The 22,487-nt window shown below is 38.8% G+C and overlaps 1 pseudogene; it reads left to right on the top strand.

The window, feature by feature from the left end:
* The first annotated feature begins 21,007 nt into the window (after nucleotides 1-21,007).
* LOC129149836 (neurofilament light polypeptide-like) lies at nucleotides 21,008-22,197 on the top strand (annotated as a pseudogene).
* Nucleotides 22,198-22,487: the final 290 nt, after the last annotated feature.

Below are 22,487 nucleotides of genomic sequence, written 5' to 3'. Positions count from 1 at the left end.
ACACTATCTACCTGAAAACACCACCTGGGAAGCCAATATAGTCCTGGGAATTCTCTTTTATTCCTAAAAAAATAAAAGAAAAGAAAAAGAAAGAGGAAAGTCTTTGTTCTGGTTCTTCAGAGAGCCACGAGATATAGCAACACAACCACAATTCTTTGAGACTATAATCCACATTGCCTCTCTGCGCTAACAACCTGTCATACATGTTTCCACCTTTATGTCCATAGTCCATCTGGGGAATGGGAGATGGAAGGTAATCTTCTTAAAATGCCACAGCATACTCTTATCAGAGTGCAACAGCTTCTTTCTTCACTAAGGTTGCCCTTGTTTGGTTTAGACTAGATTTCAGATTGTGCAAAATTTGATTCTGACCATTTTTACCATAATTTAAATTGTTTTTTAGAGAGACAGAGATCTAGAGTTCCCTCATTCATTTTTATTTACTTACTAGAGGCCCAGTGCATGAAAATTCATGCAATGGAGGGGGGGTTCCTCAGCCCAGCCTGCCCCCTCTCACAGTCCAGGAGCCCTCAGGGGCGAGAGGCAACCCAACTATCAGGGGAAGGCAATGACCCCATCACACCTCTGCTGCTGCCACTGCCGGCAGTGCAAGCCTTGGCCAGCCTGGTTACCTGAGCCTCGGGTGGCCCTGGGCGGCTGGGCAGCCACCATCTGAGGCTTGCCTGTGCCTCAGGCTGGTGCTGGGAGGCTGGGGGGCTGAAGAGACTGGGGGACTCATGAGGCAGGCACGTGGAGTCGCCAGACCCGCCTGGGGGTGGGCTTGGCCATGCCGCCCACCTGACACCCTAGCAGGGCTAAGGGGACTGGGCACCGCCATCTTGTGGCTGTGGGTGCCACCATATTTGTGAGGGATTGACAGTCAATTAGCATATTCCCTCTTTATTAGATAGGATTATCCATCTGTTATGGACTAAATTGTATATTCCACCCCCAAAATATCAAATGTTGAAATCCTAACCCCCATTAGCTCAGAATATGACTGTATTTGGAGAGGAGGACTATACAAAGGTAATTAAGTAAAAATAAAGTGAGAACTAATCCTATATGACTGGTGTCTTTATAAGAAAATGAAATTTGGACATAGATACATACAGAGTAAAGACATGTGAAGATACAGAGAGAAGATGCCTATTTAAAAGCCAAGGAGAGGGGCCTGGTATAGATCCTTCTCTCACAGCTCTCAGAAGGAACCAATCTTGCTGACAATTTAAGATAGATTTCAGATTTTTGGTCTCCAGAACTGTGACAAAATACATTTCTATTTCTTTAAACCACACAGTCTGTGGTACTTTGACATGGCAGCACTAGCTAACCAATAAAACATCTTTGATACTTTTTTCCACATGTTATTTTCTAGATTCATAAGGTGAAAGTTTAGATCATTCATTTTAAAATTTTAAACTTTTATATGAAGATCTAAAATGCCAGATTTCCTCTCATGATTTGCATTAACTACATGCTACAGATATTGATACATTTTCATTGCTTTTTACCCTTGGGTTCTTTAGAATTATGTTTATTTCTTTGGAAATATTTACGGATCTTCCAGTTATCTCTGTCATTTGCTTCTAATTGAGGTCATAGAACTAACTTGTGTGATTTCAATTATTTTAAATGTATTGATACTTGTTTTATGGCCCAGAATATGGTGTATCTTAGAAAATGTTCCATGTGCACTTGAAAAGTATGTGATGTTGGGTGAATTGATTATAGATGTCAGACATGTTGGTTGATTGTGATGTTCAGGCCTTCTATAGTCTCAATTTTCTATCTACTTTGTTTTACAAATTATTGAGGGATACATGTTGAAATCTCTTCCTCTAATTATAAATTTTTCTACTTACTCTTCAAGTTCTACCAAATTTTGTTTAGTGTATTTTAGGCACAGTATTAGTTCTACAACTGTTAGGAAGGTATTAAAAACACCTTAATTTGAAATATTTTTCTCCTAAATACAACATCTAGGTACACTTGGAGTCATTTTAATATTTTAATTTATTATTTTAGAGAACCAACCACTATTTATTTATTTGTTTGTTTGCTTATGTATTTTCCAGCTCTATTGAGATATAATTGACATATACTATTAACATTGTATACAATGTAATGATTTGATATATATCCTATGTAATAAAGAGGGGATATGCTAATTGACCCTCATGCTATCGCAAAGATGCCGGCGCCCACACCCAATAAGGAGGGAATATGCTAATTGACTGCAAAACCCTCAAAGATGGTGGTGCCCACAGCCACAAGATGGTGGCGCCCAGTCCCCTCAGCCCCGCTGGGGTGGCAGGCGCACATGGCAAGGCCGGGCCCGCCCTGCGCGCCTGCCTCCAGAGTCCCCCTAGCCCCTCAGCCCCCCAGCCACCCAGGGCTGGCCAGAGGCACAGACAAGCCTCGGATGGCAGTTGCCCAGCCACCCAAGGCCACCCGAGGCTCAGGTAACCAGGGCCAGCAGAGGCTTGCGCTGCCGGCAGTGGCAGCGGCAGAGGTGTGATGGGGCATCACCTTCCCCTGATTGCTGGGTTGCCTCCTGCCCCTGAGGGCTCCTGGACTGTGAGAGGGGGCAGGCCACACTGAGGGATCCCCCCTCCCCCGAATTGCATGAATTTTCATGCACCAGGCCTCTAATATATATATATATATATGTTGCACTATAATCACCTCAAGATTAATACTTCTATCACCTCACATAATGACATTTTTTGTTATTTATTGTCTTTTTTATAATAGTCATTTTAACTATCTTTGTTTAGTTTTGGTATCAGGGTCATACTAGCATTATTTTTGGGAGGAGATTATCTAGACTTGGAATTAATTCTGTAAACATTTTGTCAAATTTTCAGTGAAACTCTTAAGGTCTAAATATTATTTTGGGTGTGAGTTTGTAATTACAAATTTAATTTCCTTAATAGTTATGGAGCAGTTTGAATTATATTTTTATATTGTATGAGTTGTAAACTGAGTTTAAATAACTTTGTACATTTCATTTAAGTTTTCAAATTTGTGTATATAAAGTTGTCCATATGTTTTCCTATGATCCTTTTGATGTCTACATGATCTGTAGTAATATCCCATTTTATTCCTGATATTAGTAATTTGTGTCTTCTATCTGTTTTTTCAGTTTTAGTAGAAGTTTGATAATTTTATATTTTAAAAGAATAGCTTTCTGTCTCGTGTATTTTTTTCTCAGTATTCAATTTTATTTAGTTCTGCTCTGATCAGTATGGTTCCCTTTAGGTATATTTTGCTCTTCTCCTATGCCCTTGAGGTAGGAGCTTAGATATTTTTATTTAAAACTTTTCATCTTATCTGTTATAAGCATTATAACTATAAATTTTCCTATCAGTACTGCTTTAGCTGAATCCCACAAATTTTGTTATGTTGCAGTTCATCTCATTCAATTCAATGGGTTTCTTGATTTAACTTAAGACTTCTTCTTTATGAGTAGATAAAAAGCTGTGGCACATTTACACAATGAAATACTATGCAGATGTAAAAAAAGAAGGATCTGTTACCTTTTGTGACATCATTGATAGACCTGGAGATAATTATTCTAAGAGAAGTAAGGCAGTCAAAGGAATACAAATATCACATGATCTCACTTATATATGTAATATAATGAACAAAATAAACTGACAAACAAAATAATTCCAGAGGCATGGATGCATGGAACAGACTGACAGATCTCAGAGGGGAGGGGAGCAGGAAGAGATTAACCAAAAAACTTATATGCATATATTCATAGCCCATGGATACAGACAATAGTGTGATGATGGTCTGGGGTGAGGCACAGACTGTGTGGAGGGGGGAGGAGAGAATGGGGGATATCTGTAGTACTGTCAACAATTTTTTAAAAACATCCTCTTTAATCCATGGATTATTTATAAGTGTGTTGTTTAGTTTATAAGTGTTTAGAAATGTTCTAATCTTTTTCTTACTGATTTCTAATTTGATTCTATTGTCATCAGAGAACCTTTTCTGTAATTTCAATTATGTTATGTTCGTTGAATTTTATTATGGCTCAGAATATTTTGTGTCTGGATAAATGTTCCAGGTGTGTTTGAAAATAAGTATATTCTTGTGTTTAGGGGAAGTCCTATAAATGCTCTATTAAATACTATTGGTTTATGGTGGTTTTCAGTTGTCCTTTATTCTTGCTGATTTTCTGTCCAGTTGTTCCATCAATTTTTGAAATTGGAGTTTTGAAATCTTGAACCACAGTTGTAGACTAGTCTATCCTTTCAATTCTATTAGATTTTGCTTCATGTATTTTATACCTTGTTTTTGTTTTCTGGTGCATATGTATATATATAGAGAATTTCTATGTGTTCTCAATGGATTGACACTTTTATCATTGTATAATGTATCTCCATCCCTAGTAATTTTATTTGCACTCAAGTCCATTTTATCTTGATATTATTATAAACAATCCTGCTTTATTATTGATATTATTATAAATATTTGTAAGTTATATCTTTTTCTTTCCTTTTAATTTCAGCACACATTTGCTATTACATTTTAAATGAGTTTCTTATATACAGCTTAACATTTGATTCTTTATTTTTTATCCACTTTTCTAATCTCTGTCTTTTAATATGGCATATTTAGTCTTTATATTTTATGTAACTATTGATATGTTAGAATTTAAATCTGCCATTTTATTTTTTGTTGTTTTTTTCTCTTTGTTTTAATTTCCTTGATTTCCTGTGGCTTACATTAACATTTTTTTGGAATTTTATTTTGACATAACTATTGTTTCTATTATATTTTCCTATAAATTTTTAGTAGTTTTCCTAGATATTGCATATTATATGTATACCTTATCAGTCTGTGTGGGCCATCATTTTTCTAGCTTGAGTGATGTATAGAAACCTTATCTTTGTTTATGTCTCTTTTTTTGCAACAAACACCTGTTTTGTTTTTTCTAAATACAGATATAGATGTTTGCATGTTTTGCAAATATTGCTTCAAAGAAACATTTCTATATCCAGCCCCTTCGATTCTAATAGCACATAAACATAGATAAGTATCTACAGTGCAATGTTGGGTCCACCTTGTATATACCCTATCACTTAAAGACACAACCATAACTGTTTGTCAAGGCAATTTTTTAAAAGGTGGATAGTTTTACTCAAAAGAAAACTTAGGTGGTGTACTTATTTCTAAATGGTAACAGTAATATTTGAAAATACAGTTTCCAGTGTTCCAACTTTGGGTTTATTCAGCTTGACCCAAGAATGAGGATAGAGCCCCTTAACATTGTTTTAAATTAGGGAAGCACACTGAGGTTACCAGAACTTGGAGTCATCCTTGCTTCCCTAAGGTCAAAGGTCACAATGAGTGAACTGGGATTTTTTTCTTTACAGAACTTAAACAATAAACCCAATTAACTAAAAAAGTTAGGGTAGTCCAGTTAGCTTCTGATTCTATATTTGAAAAAGATGTGAAATTGTCGTAAAGTTACAGCTTCCCCAAATATAACACTCAAATTTATTTTAAGGGGAAAAAAGCAGTAATCTAATAGTACAAGTTGTCATACTGCATAGTTGTGACTACAGAAAAACATCTTGTTTCTTCCCTTTTCAGACAAGTATCACACAATTCTTATAATGTGGCTGTCTGACAAATTATGCAAAACATAGATGCCATGCACACTCCTATTTCTTCCTATGGTAGAAATGCCAACCTTAGCAACGAGAAACAGCCCCTTGTAGAGGAGTTCTGTCAGCTTTATTACAGCTGTCATAGATACATGTATTCCTTCTGTTGGATAAGCTACAGCAGGCCAACTTGCCCTAAATTCATTATATATCACATGATGAACAAATCGCTAGACAGCATTGCCTGAAACAGATCTTGGTACAGAGGTCTCATCTTTCTTTATGTCTCTTTACCTGCACTATATTACAATTGTGTTAAATAGTTCCCCTACATACATTTAGAACTACATTAGACAGTATTATAATTTTTATTTCAACTACCTACCATAATTTGGAAAACTGAAGATCAGAAAGAAAACCTATTGCATTTATTAATTTTTTGCTTTCTTCATTTATTCTTCTTGGTGCCCAAAGGTTTTCATTTTATTCTCTCCTTTCTGTTTATACAGCTTCCTTTAGCCATTCTTTCAGAGTAAATGTACTGGTGACAAATTCTCTTATTTTCCATCATCTGAGAATAGCTTGATTTTTCCTTTATTCCTGAAGGATATTTTCACTAGATATAAAATCCTATAAAATAAAAGGGTAATATGCAAATGGACCCTAAAAGCAGAACAACCAGAACAACTGCTTGACCAGTCACTATGAGGCACACTGACCACCTCTTGGTCCCTTTCCCCAGCCAGCAGGCTCCGATCACCTGATGGCCACCCTCAGTGGGGTAGGGGCCAGCGAACAGGTGGAAACAGCCAACCTCTTGGTCCCTTCCCCCAGCCATCAGGCACTGATCACCTGATGGTGAATGGGGAACCTGGGCTAGGTGGCAGTGGGGGGCAGAGCACAGGGCAAGCTGCGGGAAGCTAGGGAAGATGGTTCTGATCGAAGGCCAGGCCTAAGGACCATACCCGTGCATGAATTTCTTGTGCCAGGCCTCTAGTAATAAAATAAAATTCTAAATCAACAATTCTTTTCTTTCAACACATGGATAATGTTGTGCCACTTGTATTGACATTGATAGTTTAATATGAGAAATTGCCTTGTCATTTGAATTTTTTCCCTTATAAAGCAAATGTCATTTCTTTCTTACTGTTTTCAAGAATATTTCTTTGTCTTCAGTTTTCAAAAATTTAAATATTATGTGTCTTGGCAGGGATTTCTTTAGGCTTATCCTGTTTGGGGTTAACTCAGCTTTTTGAAACTGGAGGTTTGCTAAAGTTGAAAAATTTTAGCTTTCATTTCTTCAAGTATTTTTTCAGCTCACCCTCTTTTTCCTCTCTTTCTGTGACTCTTATTACATAAATACTGGATTTTTTGCTGAATTTCCCATGAATAGGAGAAACTTTAATATCAATGAAATTATTTCTTGGCATAGTATTTAGGATTTCTGTGAGGTTTGTGGAGAAAGGAATAATTTCAAAATGGATCATATTTTTTTTTGATTGAGCTATGATGGACTGTATTTTATTAAATGTGAAACAATTACATATCTCCCTCCCCAAAGAAAAAAAATTTTTTAAAGATATAAAGGAATATATAGAAAAATAAAGAAAACAATAAAACATACAGACACCATGCTGTCAATTTATGTAAAGTAAATCCTAAACAAATGCCTATTCACTAAATTATGTTACTGTGGATGAAGTATTAATAATGTCTAGTGAAACAAAGAGTAACCAAACAAACATGCATTTATGTTTTGAAGATGTGAATATTGAAGACTCTAAGAATTTTTTATGTTTTAAATAAGTTGGTGAATATTAACTCTATATAGCCAGGCTTTAACTATTAATTGACCTAAATTCATAAAATAAAATATATTAAAAATTATATATGTCCACAATTTATTATTACTGAAACATCCTACCATAGTCAATGATGTTGTTACCTAACTGATAATCAGCTCATTTTTTTCTTGTAGATGTTAGACCAGGATATGGACAAAGACTAAAATAAATGAGTCAATTGGGAATCATTAGTTTTAAGTGTTTTCAAAAACTGACTGACTTCTTTCTTGATATTTGAAATTGCTTTTAGAAGACACATTTTTTTAAAATGGTGTGATAAAGTCCTACTCCTTTCATTATGTCATTCTTATTTCCTGTGGTGATAGGTACCAAAGTTTACCACAAGAGAATTTTCATACCATCATTGTCAGTATCAGAGAAGTAAAGATTTATTTTGTGTCGGAAATCTAGTTACCTTCGTGAAGCTTTTTGAAGCTGAGTGTGATTAGAGAGTAGAAATTAAGATAACATGTTAAGATTGGTATAAAGATATCCAAAGTTAAAAGCATATTTTGGGGATACATTTGGGTACCAAGGATATATCAAGCAAGGCATACTAAAATATCCTTTCTTTATTGTAAAATTTAATTTATGATATTTGCAAAAGGAATAATGTATAATTGCAATTTAGGGTGCATAATTTTCAGTGAGTATTTAATCATAAATATTTTCAACATACAACCCCAGTATATTACAAAATGTTTAAATATTAATTTGAAAGAAAAACCCAAACTATTTGAGCATGTTTATTTTATTTAGCTAATTAGTGGCTTTAGGCACATTTATAATATGCCTGAGAGTGCATAGAAATGTATACATAATGACAAACAAGTGTTGATACATCACTTTCCTTTGCTAAGCTCAAATGCCAATATTTATTGCTTTTTCCTCATAATGATATCTTATAACAAGCTGCAGGAGCACAAATATGTATAGGAATCATCCTATACAATAAAGAGGTAATATGCAAATTAACCCTGACACCCTCACAAGATGGCAGCCTACAACCAGGCCAGCAGGGGGATTAGTGAGGGATGATCAAACAACTGAACAAGCAGGCTGTGTGGGGTGACAAGGCCGGCGGGGAGGGGCAGTTGGAGGTGACCTGGCCAGCAGGGGGGCAATTAGTTGGGATCATGCTGGCACACAGAGACAGTGAGGGGTGATCAGGCTGGCGGGGGGAGCAGTTATGGGCAACCAGTCAGGCAGGCAGGTGAGCTATTAGGAGCCAGCAGTCCAGGATTGCTGGCTCCTAATAGCTCACCTGCCTGCCTGACTGCCAGTCGGACATCCCCCAAGGGGTCCCAGATTGGAGAGGGTGCAGTCTGGGCTTAGGGGGACCCCCCCCCCATGCATGAATTTTGTGCACTGGGCCTCTAGTTGGAAATAATAACTTTAAAAATATCTCCCAAAGCCTATGTATCCTGGCTTCTTTCCCCATTACTTTATAGATTACCCAAGAAAATAGCTTCTTGTCAGTTCTTCCTAATTCTTGTTCCTACAGTATAACACTGTTGACTCTATTGAGATTCTTTTCTGAGACACTATTCTTTTCTTTTCACATATTTCTATCCACTATTCCTATGTCTCATTCTATGGTTGATCATTCTTTTAAACATTTGTATTGCCCTGAATTTTATTAGGCCATATTTTTTCTCGATCTAGTGGCCTCTTTGAGTTATGATTTCTATTCTAAAAGATTTCAACTGAACATATATAGTAAAAGTAATTAAATACATTTCTCTTCTGAAATAAAAATTTGAAAATCTAGTTGATTATAAGACCTTTCTATCCAGATGATTGTCAAAAATTTCATTTATTCACCAATTATTTATCCAATGTCTACTATGCCTTAAAGAATATACTTGGTGCTAAGGGTAAAACAGCCAATAAATTGGATAAAATTCCTGATCTCCTTTATCATTTTTCATATATTTTGACCCAGTAAGTATACTTCTTAAGATCTATCTTAGAGATATTTACTGTGCTCAGATATGTACACAAATATTTGGTCAGCATTCTGTGCTTTATACACACATACAATTAAACATACAAAAAGAATGAAAATAAAGGCTTAAATAGAAAATAAAAAGCTTCTGCACTGCAAAAGAAACCATCATTAAAATAACAAGAGAGCCCACTACATGGGAAAACATATTTTCCAATGATCATCTGATAAGGGGTAAATCTGCAAATATAGGGAACTCATACAATGGAACAAAAGGAAGACAAACAATCCAATTTAAAAATGGGCAACAGACACTTCTCCAAAGTGGACATACAAAAAGCCAAGAGGCATATGAAAAAATGCTCAAAGTCACTAATCATTTGAGAGATGCAAATAAAAATGTCAATGAAATATCACTTCACACCTGTCAGAATGGTTACCATCAACAAATCAACCGAAGACAAGTGTTGGTGAGGTTATGGAGAAAAGGGAACCCTAGTATACTACTGGTGGAAATGCAGACTGGTGCAGCCACTGTGGAAAACAATATGGAGTTTCCTCAAAAAATTAAAAATGGAACTCCCATTTGACCCAGTCATCCCACTTCTAGGAATATTTCCTAAGAAATCTTAAACACTCATCAAAAAGAATATATGCACCCCTTTGTTCATAACAGCACAATTTACAATAGCTAAGACTTAGAAACAGCCAAAGTGCCCATCAGCAGATGAGTGGATTAAAAAAAAAACACTATGGTACATTTACACAATGAGATACTACATGGCAATAAAAAAAGAAAGAACTTTTACCATTTGCAACAGCATGGATGGACCTGGAGAATATTATGCTGAGGGAAATAAGCCAGTCAGAGAAAGATAAGTATCACATGATCTCACTCATATGTGGAATCTAATGAACCAAATAAACTGATGATCAAAAATAGACCCAGAGACATAGAAGCATGAACAGACTGTTGAACCTCAGAGGGAAGGCAGGGGAGGGTGGGTGGGAAGAGATCAATCAATTAACTTGTATGCATATATGCATAACCTGTGGACACAGACAATGCGGTCATTTCATTGTTTAGAATTTTTATTATGTTGAAAATGTAATTATGCAGTAAAGAATGGGGCTTGGGCATGAGATTTTGTGTGTGATAACATTCTTTGAATAAATAAATTGTCCTGAATGCCAGATATCAAGACTTATTTTAGGTAGTATTCATCCAAGGTAAAAAGAATTCTGGGAAATATCTACCCCATGGTTTCTTGTTTGAACCTAACTAAGACCTTCAAACCAGAGAACTTGGTTTCTCTGGACTGACCTTATACATTCAGATTGGGCTCTCTGGCTCTAGCTACAGATAAAACTTGTATTTATGGATAACTGGAAATTGCCATAGACTGTCTGTGCCCTTGAATCCAACAGCTCCAAATGCTATATACATTTAATATTCTTAAGAAAATGCTGTTTGTTTCCTAAAGATATGTTTTAAAGATGTTTTTTAAAATTGATTTTTAGAGAGAGAGGGAGAGTGAGAGAAACATCGATGTAAGTGTGGGACATGGATTGGCTGCCTCCTGCATGCCCCCTACTGGGAATCAAGCCCACAACTGAACCTGGGCATGTGCCTTGACTGGGAATCAAACCAGCAACCTTTAGGTGCAAGGAACAATACCCAAGCAACTGAGCCACATTGGTCAGGGCCCTAAAGATATTTTTTAAACATTTTATATAGAGAAGATCCTGATTATGAGTTAATTTTGTGTTTAGAATTAGATACTACCTTAGAACAAGATCCCTTCAAGAGGGAAGGACCCAAGATATTTTTATGCTGAATAAAGTGTCCATTTCCTTCTGATTTTTTCTGCCTTTCTTTCACCTTGTATGTAAAGAAATGGACTTCAAATATAGCTTCAGTATTTTGGAAAGATCTTATGTTTGCTGATACTACTGAAGCAACCCCCAAAATTAGAAACCAAAACCCCACCTTTTCTTTACCTTTGCCCCTTTTCGGGATCAAGAGTACATAGGGGATTTCATTTCATTCGTGGTCATTTATGGAAAAGATGTATCTCTGTGAATTTATGGAAATAATTTTAATAAGCAGGAGAATTGCTCTTGAAATCTCTACATATTATTTTCCTTGAGTTTCTTTTTTGTGCATGCAGAGTTTCATTATGTAAATTCAGACAGATGCATAGAGCTGAATGGTTCTTTGGAGACTTGAAAGTGTAGCCCTTTGCTTATTCTGGAATATTCATTATAAATCAGACATAATAGGTTAAGAAAATATCAGAAATGCTCTGTCTAATATTTAAAAGTATTTAGAAGAAAATATAGGGGAATATCTTTCTCAAATAAATATAGGTAAAATTTTTTAAACAAGAAATAACCTTCTAGTCATTAAAAACCGATAAATTTGATTACATTAAAAGTGAGAACATTAGCCGAAACCGGTTTGGCTCAGTGGATAGAGCGTCGGCCTGCGGACTCAAGGGTCCCAGGTTCGATTCCGGTTAAGGGCATGTACCTTGGTTGCGGGCACATCCCCAGTAGGGGGTGTGCAAGAGGCAGCTGATCGATGTTTCTCTCTCATCGATGTTTCTAACTCTCTATCCCTCTCTCTTCCTCTCTCTAAAAAATCAATAAAATATATAAAAAATAAATAAATAAAGTGAGAACATTAGTGTATTTTACATAAAAAATAATCATTTTATTTACTAAATTACATCATAAGGAGAATGGAAAAAGACAAGCCTCTTACTACCTGAGAGAAGGTATATGCCACATATCTAATTGAAAATGATTATTGTAATGAATATATTTAAAATATGTAAAAAACAATATGAAAAAGGAAAAATCACAATGGAAAATGGAAAAGATATTATTATGTAGTTTTATGGATAAAGAAACAGAATGACAGATAAACATGTAAAAATATGCTCAAACTTGTTAGTAAACAATGAAAAACAAATTACAACCACAGTGAAATGCCATTTTATGCCTACTGGACATGCAAAAATTACAGAAAGTATGACAATATCCACTGTAGGTGATATTTAAAACAATTTAGTACTATTTTATAAAGCTAAAGATATATATACTTTAAAGTCTGTCCATTCCCATTTATATACTTTAGAGATATTCTTATACATGTGTACCTAAAGATATGCACAATAACACTTCCATCACACTTATTTATAAAAATAAAAAACAAAAAGCTGGACTAGCATAGATGTCTATTGACAATATATCAGACAAACACATTATAACAAATTAATTATTGAATGCTGTACAGCAGAAAAAAACCAATGAAGAACTGCAATACACAAAAAATAAAAATGGATCTTAGAAATATAATCATGATTTAATCCTTTTCGTTGTGTAGAGGGCCTCCTGGGAAGGCACCTGAGCATTCTAAATTGGTCCCTCTTACCCTTTAGGCCAAGAGAGACCCTCTTCTCACAATTCAATTGCTCACAGCTGTTGCATAAGCTCTCTGTTCATGTCGAGGTTGAAGTCTCGTGATGACTGGTGCCATCGATCTGTCTCTCACCCAGTGGAGCGAACTGAGCCCTCCCTGGAGAAGAAACCCGGGTTCCACAAGATATGTGATCAGTGCTGGGGCCCCGCCAGCAGGCGAGGGGATCCCAAGGCAGGTGCTGGGCATGGAGGCCACGGGGGCATAGGCTACCAAGGAGACAAAACTGAACCTCACACCACCCTGCTTGGCCCCGGAGGATGGCTGGCTAGCCAGAGACGGGTAAGATTCCTCAAGGAAGGAACAACCTAAGACAGGCACAGTCGCAGAGGGGCCATCAGGAGATAATTTGGGGATCAACAGAGGTGGGGCACAGACCCTCACACCCCCAACATTGCAGGGGCCTGAACCCTAGCCCCTACTGAGGGAGGTTTCCTGCCCCCATGGCTGCTTCATGCTTCCCATGCCCAGCTCAGATCAGGACCCAGGTGACCAACAGAGACTTGGCCGACAGCAACTGCCCTCTCACTCCAACAAGAATTGTTTGAGTTGTCTTGTACCCATGGTGTGGGGAAGTGGGTTTATGATATCTAAATCCAGCCTACCACCAGGAATGCTCAGGACCTACTCAAGAAGGCAAATAATCCCTTCCACTAACATTTATAGGGTAAAATAAGATTGTTGTTAGAGTAATAAATTTGACAGTAAAATAGTAGTCAAGTTTTCAGGCAAATTTAAATTGGCTAGTTGAAACAAGCGAATAGTCTAGAAAAATTAATTGTACTGGACAAAAAGGTGTTCCTAAAGTGTTAACTAAAATTTTTATTGGTACTTCATCTCATGATAAAATTGTGCACCATGTAATGAACCTAAAACAATAATATTATAGTGCAAAAAATTAAAATTTAAAAGCCATCAAGACTACATTATAAAATTTTCAAAAGCCTCCTAACATTTAAATCAAAAAAGGAGGGTATAGTAGAAGAATATCATGTAAGGAAAAATATCCTGTAAGTAAATTACATCTAGAAAATTAATACTTTAGAAAAATTAATTATAAGGCTAAAAGCAAGACACCCATGAAAAACACACAAGTTGTCAAAACAAGCCAGAGGAAAATTATTTGAGCAAAAAATGCAATAGGATCCCAAGTCAAATTTATAGAAAATATTCCTTTATTAACTTTTGGTTGAGAATATGTTTGTATATTTTCAGAAAACAACTCCGAGACCATGTGGATTCCAGCGACAGAGAGGAATCTACAGGATTACTCCAGCCATGAAGACAGAAGAGAAGCAGTCCAGAGATGGAAGACGCTGATGTGGCCTTCCCATACTAGCAGTTAGCAGCTGTGCATCACTGCAGGTTGCCCAGGACCAAACCAGAGAGAGTTGGACCTGCATTACCACCATTTGTCCACCATCCAGAACTGTAATGTCAGTACTGCCATGTACACATAAGGAACTGGTGGACATTGAAATTGGGTCTCAAAAGAACTGTTGGCCCAGAAAGAAACTCACTACACACTGATTCATTTGCCTGTCACCATAACCATTATTGCTTGTCTCATTTTCGGTTCTTATAAGTGTATTTCTAATAGCACATGATCCCACTCATCTAGGGGAAATAATGAACAAGATAGACAGATGAACAAGAACAGACCCAGAAACAAGGAGGCATGGATCAGACTGTCGGGCCTCAGGGGGAGGGTAGGGAAGGATGCGGGTAAAGGGGAGAGATCAACCAAAGGACTTGTGTGCAAGCATATGAGCCTAACCAGTGGTTAAGGACAACAGGGGGATGGGGGCATGTGTGGGGAGGGGTGTGGGATGGGGATGGGGGGATGAGGACAAATATGTGATACCTTAATCAATAAAGAAATTTAAAAATTAAAAAGAATTATAATCATGAAAAAAGTAAAGCATAATGTATAATGATTTGTAAAGCTCAAATATATGCAAAACTAAATATTTTCACAGTATAAATAAAAAGGGGGCAAAATAACATTAAATTAAAATTTGGGATCATGTTTGCATCTTATGGACAAACCAGGGGATAATGATAAATGAGTCATAGGTAAATGCAAAATGTTGGTAATATTCTAGTTCTTAAGAAGGTACATAGGCCTGGCTGGAGTTGCTCAGTAGTTGAGCATTGACCTATGAACCAGGAAGTCATGGTTTGATTCCTGGTCAGGGCACACGCAGGTTGCTGGCTCGATCCCCAGTAGGGAGCATGCAGGAGGCAGCCCCTCAATGATTTTCTCTCTAATCATTGATGTTTCTATCTCGCTCTCCCTCTCTCTTCCTCTCTAAAGTCAATAAAAGCATATTTTTAAAAAAGAAGGTACATGTTTTTTTTATTTTATTGTGCTTTGCAACTTACATATGTTTTATGTGTGCAGTATATAAATATATAGGTGTATATTTTATCTGAAGTATTACATAAAAATAATAATTTAAAAAGTTAGACCTTTAAAGATAAAGCCTGAAAATATTCATGCATTAGAATGTGGGCTTATTTAAGGATAAGATCTTAATGGAGCACAAGGCATAATATGAAGATGGGTAGATAGATGATGATAGATAGATGATGATAGATAGATAGATAGATAGATGATAGATAGATAGGTAGATAGATAGATATGAGGGGAGGAAGAAGAAGAAAGAGGATACCAGTAGAGTAAAAGGCATTGAATAAAGAATTTTGAAAGCAAGAAAGCCAATTTGCCTCCAATTTCTATATCTAATCAGAGCATTAGCTAAATTCCAAATTATTAATGGTAAATGAGGTACCAATGAAGTAATGAATTGTTCAGGAATATAATAAAAAAGAGCCAAATTTAAGGAGATAAAAGAAGATGATAATGTATAGTTGTCTTGAATTTTCAATCTGTTGAACACTTTTGAAAACGTGTTTCAATTCCAAATGACTTTAATTTGTGAGATGCCAAACCAGATTAGCCTGAAATGAGAAGAGTTAAACAGCAGAGTGTCTTCTAAACTAGACATAAATCTGTTTTTACAAACTCATCTATTAATCAGTTCTTAAAAATGAATCTTACTAAGTTTTCAAAGCTTCTCAAGATTTTGAAATTCTATGTCTTCCAATCTATTTGGGGTTATTTTGGGACAGACATAATAACAGTCCACCCACATACAGATTGCTTTGTGCTGTCACACAGCTCTACTATAAGGTGAGAGAATAAGAATCTTTATTATTTAAACTGATATCCAGTGAGAAGCAAAATTAATCTCTTTCACGTTACCCCCCACTGAGAGAGAGAGAGAGAGAGAGAGAGAGAGAGAGAGAGAGAGAGAGAGAGAGAGAGAGAGAAACATCGATGTGAGAGAGACACATGGATTGTCTGCCTCCTGCACCCACCCTAACTGGGGCTGAGGATCAAACCTGCAACCCAGGTACATGCCCTTGACTGAGAATCAAAGCTATGACTTTTTGGTGTGTGGGCACCCATACTTTAACTGCAGCAAAACCAGCCATGGATACTATAAGGATTTTCAAAATTGACTATAATTTTTGAAGAGGTAGCAGGAAATAAATGCTGGTTTAGCCTCCTATTATTCAAAATGCCCTGTTGATAGTGTCATGAATTAATTCAAGACAATATAGTGGGTCTATTTATATCTCTATATTATCCAAAGCCTTAAAAGAATATAAAGGGAAAACTGCTTAAATATTCAACATATGAAGAACATCCATTGGTTAATTTTTGTTCTTTGAATAATCCACAATCCCTAGTTCTTCTAAAAATATTTGTCATGACCAGGACTCATTTAATTAAAGGAGAGAAGAATTTGCCACCCAAAAATATGTTTCTTTGGCATAAAGATTATTTTAAGCTGATTATCTTTTTTAAAAGCAGGCATAGGAGAAGCTATAAAAACTGAGTAGAAGGTACCCTTTTGTAAGAGAAATTAACATTTACAATGGGAAATCTCCACTTGTAAGAGTGTCTTCTTCACTGTCACAGGAAGAAGTGAATGACTCCAAATCTGTAGAAACTCTTATCAATGAAGAAGGCAATTTGCTTATATCTGCACATTATTACCCTTGTTTACTGTGCTTTATCTGTAACCTCCCATAACTTCCCAGTTTCCAACATCCGTCTTCTTTTGTCTTTAGCTAGAGATGTTTTTAAGGTGATGCTTAGGCCATTTCAGGGAGTTGCTCTTTTCTGGGGTCTCTCCTATGTATAAAGGAGATATACATGTGATTAAATGTCTGTTGCTTTTTCTCTTAGTAATCTTTTTTTTTTTTTTATCACAGAGGGGATCTCAGCCAAGAATCTAGAAGATTAGAGGAAAAATTATTTGTCCTCCTTTACACAGCAAGGGTAGATTTAAGGGATCTGATTCTTATCAAGTTGATAATGTGAGAAGGCAGTGTTTGCATTACTAGAAAGGGGACATGGGCCTAAGAGGGTTTGAATAGGGCCAGCTGGTAGTACATGTTTTCTTGACTTCCTGTAGGAAAAAATTTTACTACACAAATTCAGGTGAATTTTAGAGGACCTTTATTAAAGCTGGACACAATGAAACAATAAAGGGCTAGTGAAATAAGCCTAGGCTGGTCTTCTTTTGTTGTGAGCAGAGGATACAGCACCAAATGTTAGATCCATGGGTTCAGACTGGATCTGGGATCAGCATCCTTGGTACTTGAGTTCTGGCTAGGAAAGAATTCAGAGCCAACACTCAAACTATAAGAGAACATTTATTTGGCAAATCACAGAGGAAGAAGTAATTCGTAGAAGAAATGGGCTTAGGAAACAAGTCATAGAGATAAAGGAAGGGCTTTCAGAGCTTGGGAGTGAGGAAGGTAATGGTGGGTGATGGGGAGGAGGAAGGGAAAGGCCCAGGCATAGTCCCAGGAGGGAGAACACACTGGGTCCTCTATCTTAAGGGTTTTAAGGGTGGAGATTTTAGGGGAGGTCCCAGGGGAAGATCTCAATAGAGTATTCAGTAGCTTTCCAGGTGTGTTCTTTCAGGGTCTAGGTCTCCACTGAATGATTGCAGTAAGGCAGGGGGGTATTATCCAATGCAGTTGGTCCTGAGATCAGCTGGGGGCCACTTGTTGGGTTTTGCTGCTTTTCTAGGCCTGGAGCTGAAATACAACTGAGACATAGATATTATCTCTAGGGAGGAAAGGTCGGGGAGGGGGGAGGTCCAATCCTCATGACCACCAATATGCTAGGGGAGGAATGGTCATCCTGGGGGCGAGATACATCCTACTAGGCACTAGATCCCACCTTTGCTATACACCTGGGGCTTTTCATCTGGGTGACCTTCTGTTCCAGGACTACTGTCCTTAATCTGCTCATATCTACCTAACTGCCTACCACACTTTTGCTCACTAAAAGCCAGAGAAAAGGGGCCCTTGGGGACAGGTTCAGGGAGGTTGACTGGGATGAACTGCCACTGCCATTGCTGCACTGGTTGAAAGCCTCATGGGGTCCCTTAGAGTTTATGAAATGCATGCCTGTGGGGAAAAGGGGTGGGGAAAAGGCCTAGGCATGCTCCTGTGAGGTAGAGTGCACCCTAGACCTTTGTTTTGAGGGGTTTTAAAGGTTGGGCATTTAAGGAAAGTCTTAAGAGAAGATCTTAATAGAATAATCATCAGCTTTATGCTGATGTACCAAAATGAGGTGTATTCTCTTTTTTAACATATTTTTATTGATTTCAGAGAGGAAGGGAAAAGGAGAAAGAGGTAAAAACATCAATGATGAGAGAGGCTCATTGATAGGCTGCCTCCTGCACAGCCGTACTGGGGATTGAACCTACAACATGGGCATGTGCCCTGACAAGGAATTGAACCATGACTTCCTGGTTCATAGGTTGACACTCAATCACTGAGCCACACCGGCTGGGCAAAGTGTATTCTTTGAACTTCATATGTCCTTGGGTGTAGTTGGCAAATGGCACTAATTGGATTTCTGCTATCTGTCTCCCTAAGTAGGGTTATTTAAGTGCTTTACCCTCTAATTGAGGAGGAGAGGTACAAACTTTATTTTTAAGTGTCCTTAGTTTAGGGAAGTTAGGGTTTACTAGATGGCTATAAACTCCTTGACATCTAGATTTTCTAGATGGCTGCAAACTACTGTTTAACTATCTGTCTCAGTTTCCCTATTCTGCTTGTCCTGGCTTACTAGCCTGTCTCATTAGCACCATACAGGAAAAAAAAAAAAAAAACTCATGCTTTCCTCTATCTTTTTGAAAGGTCTGTTCCCTTCTCTGGATTCAGGTTTCTGTTGTACAGAGTCTATCTCACCCCCATGGAGCTTTAAGGCAATCTATAAAATGCCATATTTGTAGAAAAAAAAGCTTTAAAATGCAAACAGATTTAAATAATTTATAGTTTGAGAAGTGGCAAGAGAAAAAGATGCTATTCTGAAAACATAAAAATGAGTTAAATTTATCACATACAGTATCAACATACAATATTTACAAGGGCCCTCTCCTTCCCTTTTACCATTGGAAAATTAATAAACCCAGTTCAACTCATGCTTCTCATTTTCATTTATTTGGGTGCTATCAATTTTATATTTATTACAAAATGACAACCGTTAAATCTCTGTGTGCACTTGCTCTAAAGAAACTAAATTACCCACATGTATTGCAAAAATTACATGTGGAAAGATTAATTGGATAATTTGGCTCATCTCTCCATTTGCACTAAAAAGCTATTAATGCTATATAGAAAGGAAACCAACTGCAGTTACACATCCCTAGTATTCTCTGCTGTAGTTAGAGAAAAGCAGAAGTATGTTCTCTGTCTCTATACAATTGTTACAGAAGAAGAGGGTGGCTTGTCTCCTCTAGTTGCTGCTGGGGTTAGAGTTCTTGAGATATCCGGAGAAAATGAATTTTCTGAGACTCGCCTGGGAGGATGCAATATAGTAGAAAGCTTTGTTTCTGTGAAATTACACCCCTGGTTTTCCAAAGTCCCATTTCCCTTAGTCCAGTCATGGAAGAAGTATAGCTGGGGATTCAGGAGAGCTAAAATAAGAGCCAGTGTCCAGAGTTTCCTTTCCATGTTGGAGCTGGGTCCAGTCCATCATCAGGGTAGCTTAGCTTGTGTTTCCCCACTGCAGTCCATTAGTCCATTGCGTGTGGGGTCTGCATGACCATTGTTCATACGGGCAAACACAAGGGAGCCAAGAGCCAATTGTCCCACAAACAAGAGTCCCAAGAGAGCAAAATTTTTGTTTAGGGGATACTGTATTCCCAAATGTCATGAGCTTGCAGTGGCCATGCCCATTCTGGCCAACCATCTCTGTCCCCAGGTTTGATTGAATGGCAACACCTCCCTTAATCCCCCCAACTTCACTGGGCATGTGTCTATCTTCCCTATGTTGTTCCCTGGGGAGTATGAAATTGCAGCTTCCTAGTGAAGCTCTTCAAATGACATGCCTATAATATCTGGCCTTCCCCCTTTGCTCCTTTCTTATCTACACTAATAAAATAGAAAATGCTAATTGACTGTACCTTTGCTACGCCCACAGCCAATCAGGAGTGATATGCAAATTAAGTCAACAAAGATGGAGGGTAAATTTGCATATGCAGGAGGGGCGGGTTGCGCCTGATGCCGCCAGCTGGAACCAGGCTGCCATCAGGGACCAGGCAGGCTAGGTGGGCAGCACCTGATGCTGCCCTTGCGGTCCCGGCAGCCATTGGTAACCGGGCAGGCCTGGCGAGTAGCGCCTGATGCCGCCTACGGTGTCCATGCCACCATCGGGAACCAGGCAGGCTGGGCGGGCAGCACCTGACTGAGCCCGTGGGGTCCAGGCCGCCATTGGTAACCAGGCAGGTCTGGCGAGCAGCGCCTGATGCCACCCGCAGTGTCCAGTCCACCATGGGGGATCAGGCAAGCCAGGCGGGCAGAGCCTGATGTCACCTGCTGGGTCGAGGCCGCGATAGGTAACCAGGCAAGGGGGTGGGAGGACAGCGCCTGACGCCACCCACGGTGTCCAGGCAGCCATCGGGACCCTTGGTAGGCTGGGGTGGCCACAGTCTCTGGGATCACTGTCTGCCCCCGGGCCACCTGTGGACACCGGTGGAGCAGGCCGGGGTTGAACATTTTAATGAAAATGGGATGCCTGTGCCCCGGCCCACCGCGCCGGTCCCTGGCGAGGAGAGGGCAGTGGGTAGTTATCAGGCACCAGGGCTTGAAAGGGACTGGGAGCAACCTGCAGGCATGCTACCAGGAAGAGGTGCTGAACCATGATGACGCAGAAGGCTGGCTGATTGATGCACGCAAAGGTGCAGATGAGGTGGCTCTCGCTGGCACTGAGCTTGAAAAGCCCACCAACAGCCTGATGAACTAAATCGCCTTTCTGAAGAAGGTACATGAAGAGGAGATCGCTGAGCTGCAGGTGCAGATCCAGTATGCTTAGATCTCTGTGGAGATGGACATGTTCTCCAAGTCTGACCTCTCTGCAGAGCTCAAGGACATCCATGCCCAGTGCGAGAAGCTGGCTGCCAAGAACATGCAGAATGCAGAAGAATGGTACAAGAGTTGCTCACCATGCTGACCAAGAGCACTGCCAAGAACACCTACGGGGTGCGTGCCACCAAGGAGGAGGTGTCTGAAGGCCGCTGCCTGCTCAAGCCCAAGACCCTGGAGATCAAAGCATGCTGGGGCATGAACAAAGCTCTGGGAAAGCAACTGCGAGAGCTAGAGGATAAGCAGAACTCTGATGTTAGTGCTATGCAGGACACAATCAACAAATTAGAAAATGAGTTGAGAACTACAGAGAGTGAAATGGCATGATATTTAAAAGAATACCAGGACCTCCTCAATGTGGCTTTGGACATTGACATTGCAGCTTACAGGAAACTCTTAGAAGGTGATGAGACCCAGCTCAGTTTCACTGGCGTGGGAAGCATAGCCAGTGGCTACTCTCAGAGTTCCCAGATCTTTGGTTTATCTGCCTAAGGTGGTTTACAGACTAGCTCCTACTTGATGTCCTCTCGCTCCTTCCTTTCTTAATATACCAGCCACATCCAGGAGGAGCAGATTGAGGTGGAGGAGACCATTGAGGCTGCAAAAGCCGAGGAAGCTAAGGATGAACACCCCTCTGAAGGAGAAGCTGAAGAGGAGGAACAGGAGAAGGAAGTGGCTGATGAAGAGGAAGGAGAGGAAGAGGAAGAAGGTGCCAAGGAAGAATTTGAGGATGCAAAGGAGGAAGAAGAAGGAGGTGAAGGTGAAGGAGAAGATGCCCAAGAAGCTGAAGATGAGAAGAAAGATGAAGGTGCTGGGGAGGAGCAAACAGCCAAGAAAAGATTGAGCCCCCCTTTCCTTAATTATTTCAGGAATAATCCTCCTGAAACCAGGTCAACCCTGTCACCAACCAAGCAGTTGAGTTCCAGATACTATATGAATTAAGAAGTCGCCAAAACCGGTTTGGCTCAGTGGATAGAGCGTCGGCCTGCGGACTCAAAGGTCCCGGGTTCGATTCCGGTCAAGGGCATGTACCTTAGTTGCGGGCACATCCCCAGTAGGGGGTGTGCAGGAGGCAGCTGATAGATGTTTCTCTCTCATCGATGTTTCTAACTCTCTATCCCTCT

This window comes from Eptesicus fuscus, chromosome 1 (assembly GCF_027574615.1).
Source record: "Eptesicus fuscus isolate TK198812 chromosome 1, DD_ASM_mEF_20220401, whole genome shotgun sequence".
Classification (NCBI taxonomy): domain Eukaryota; kingdom Metazoa; phylum Chordata; class Mammalia; order Chiroptera; family Vespertilionidae; genus Eptesicus; species Eptesicus fuscus.
The sequence above is the reverse complement of the archived record's forward strand: the minus strand, read 5'-3'. Positions and strand labels throughout refer to the sequence as shown.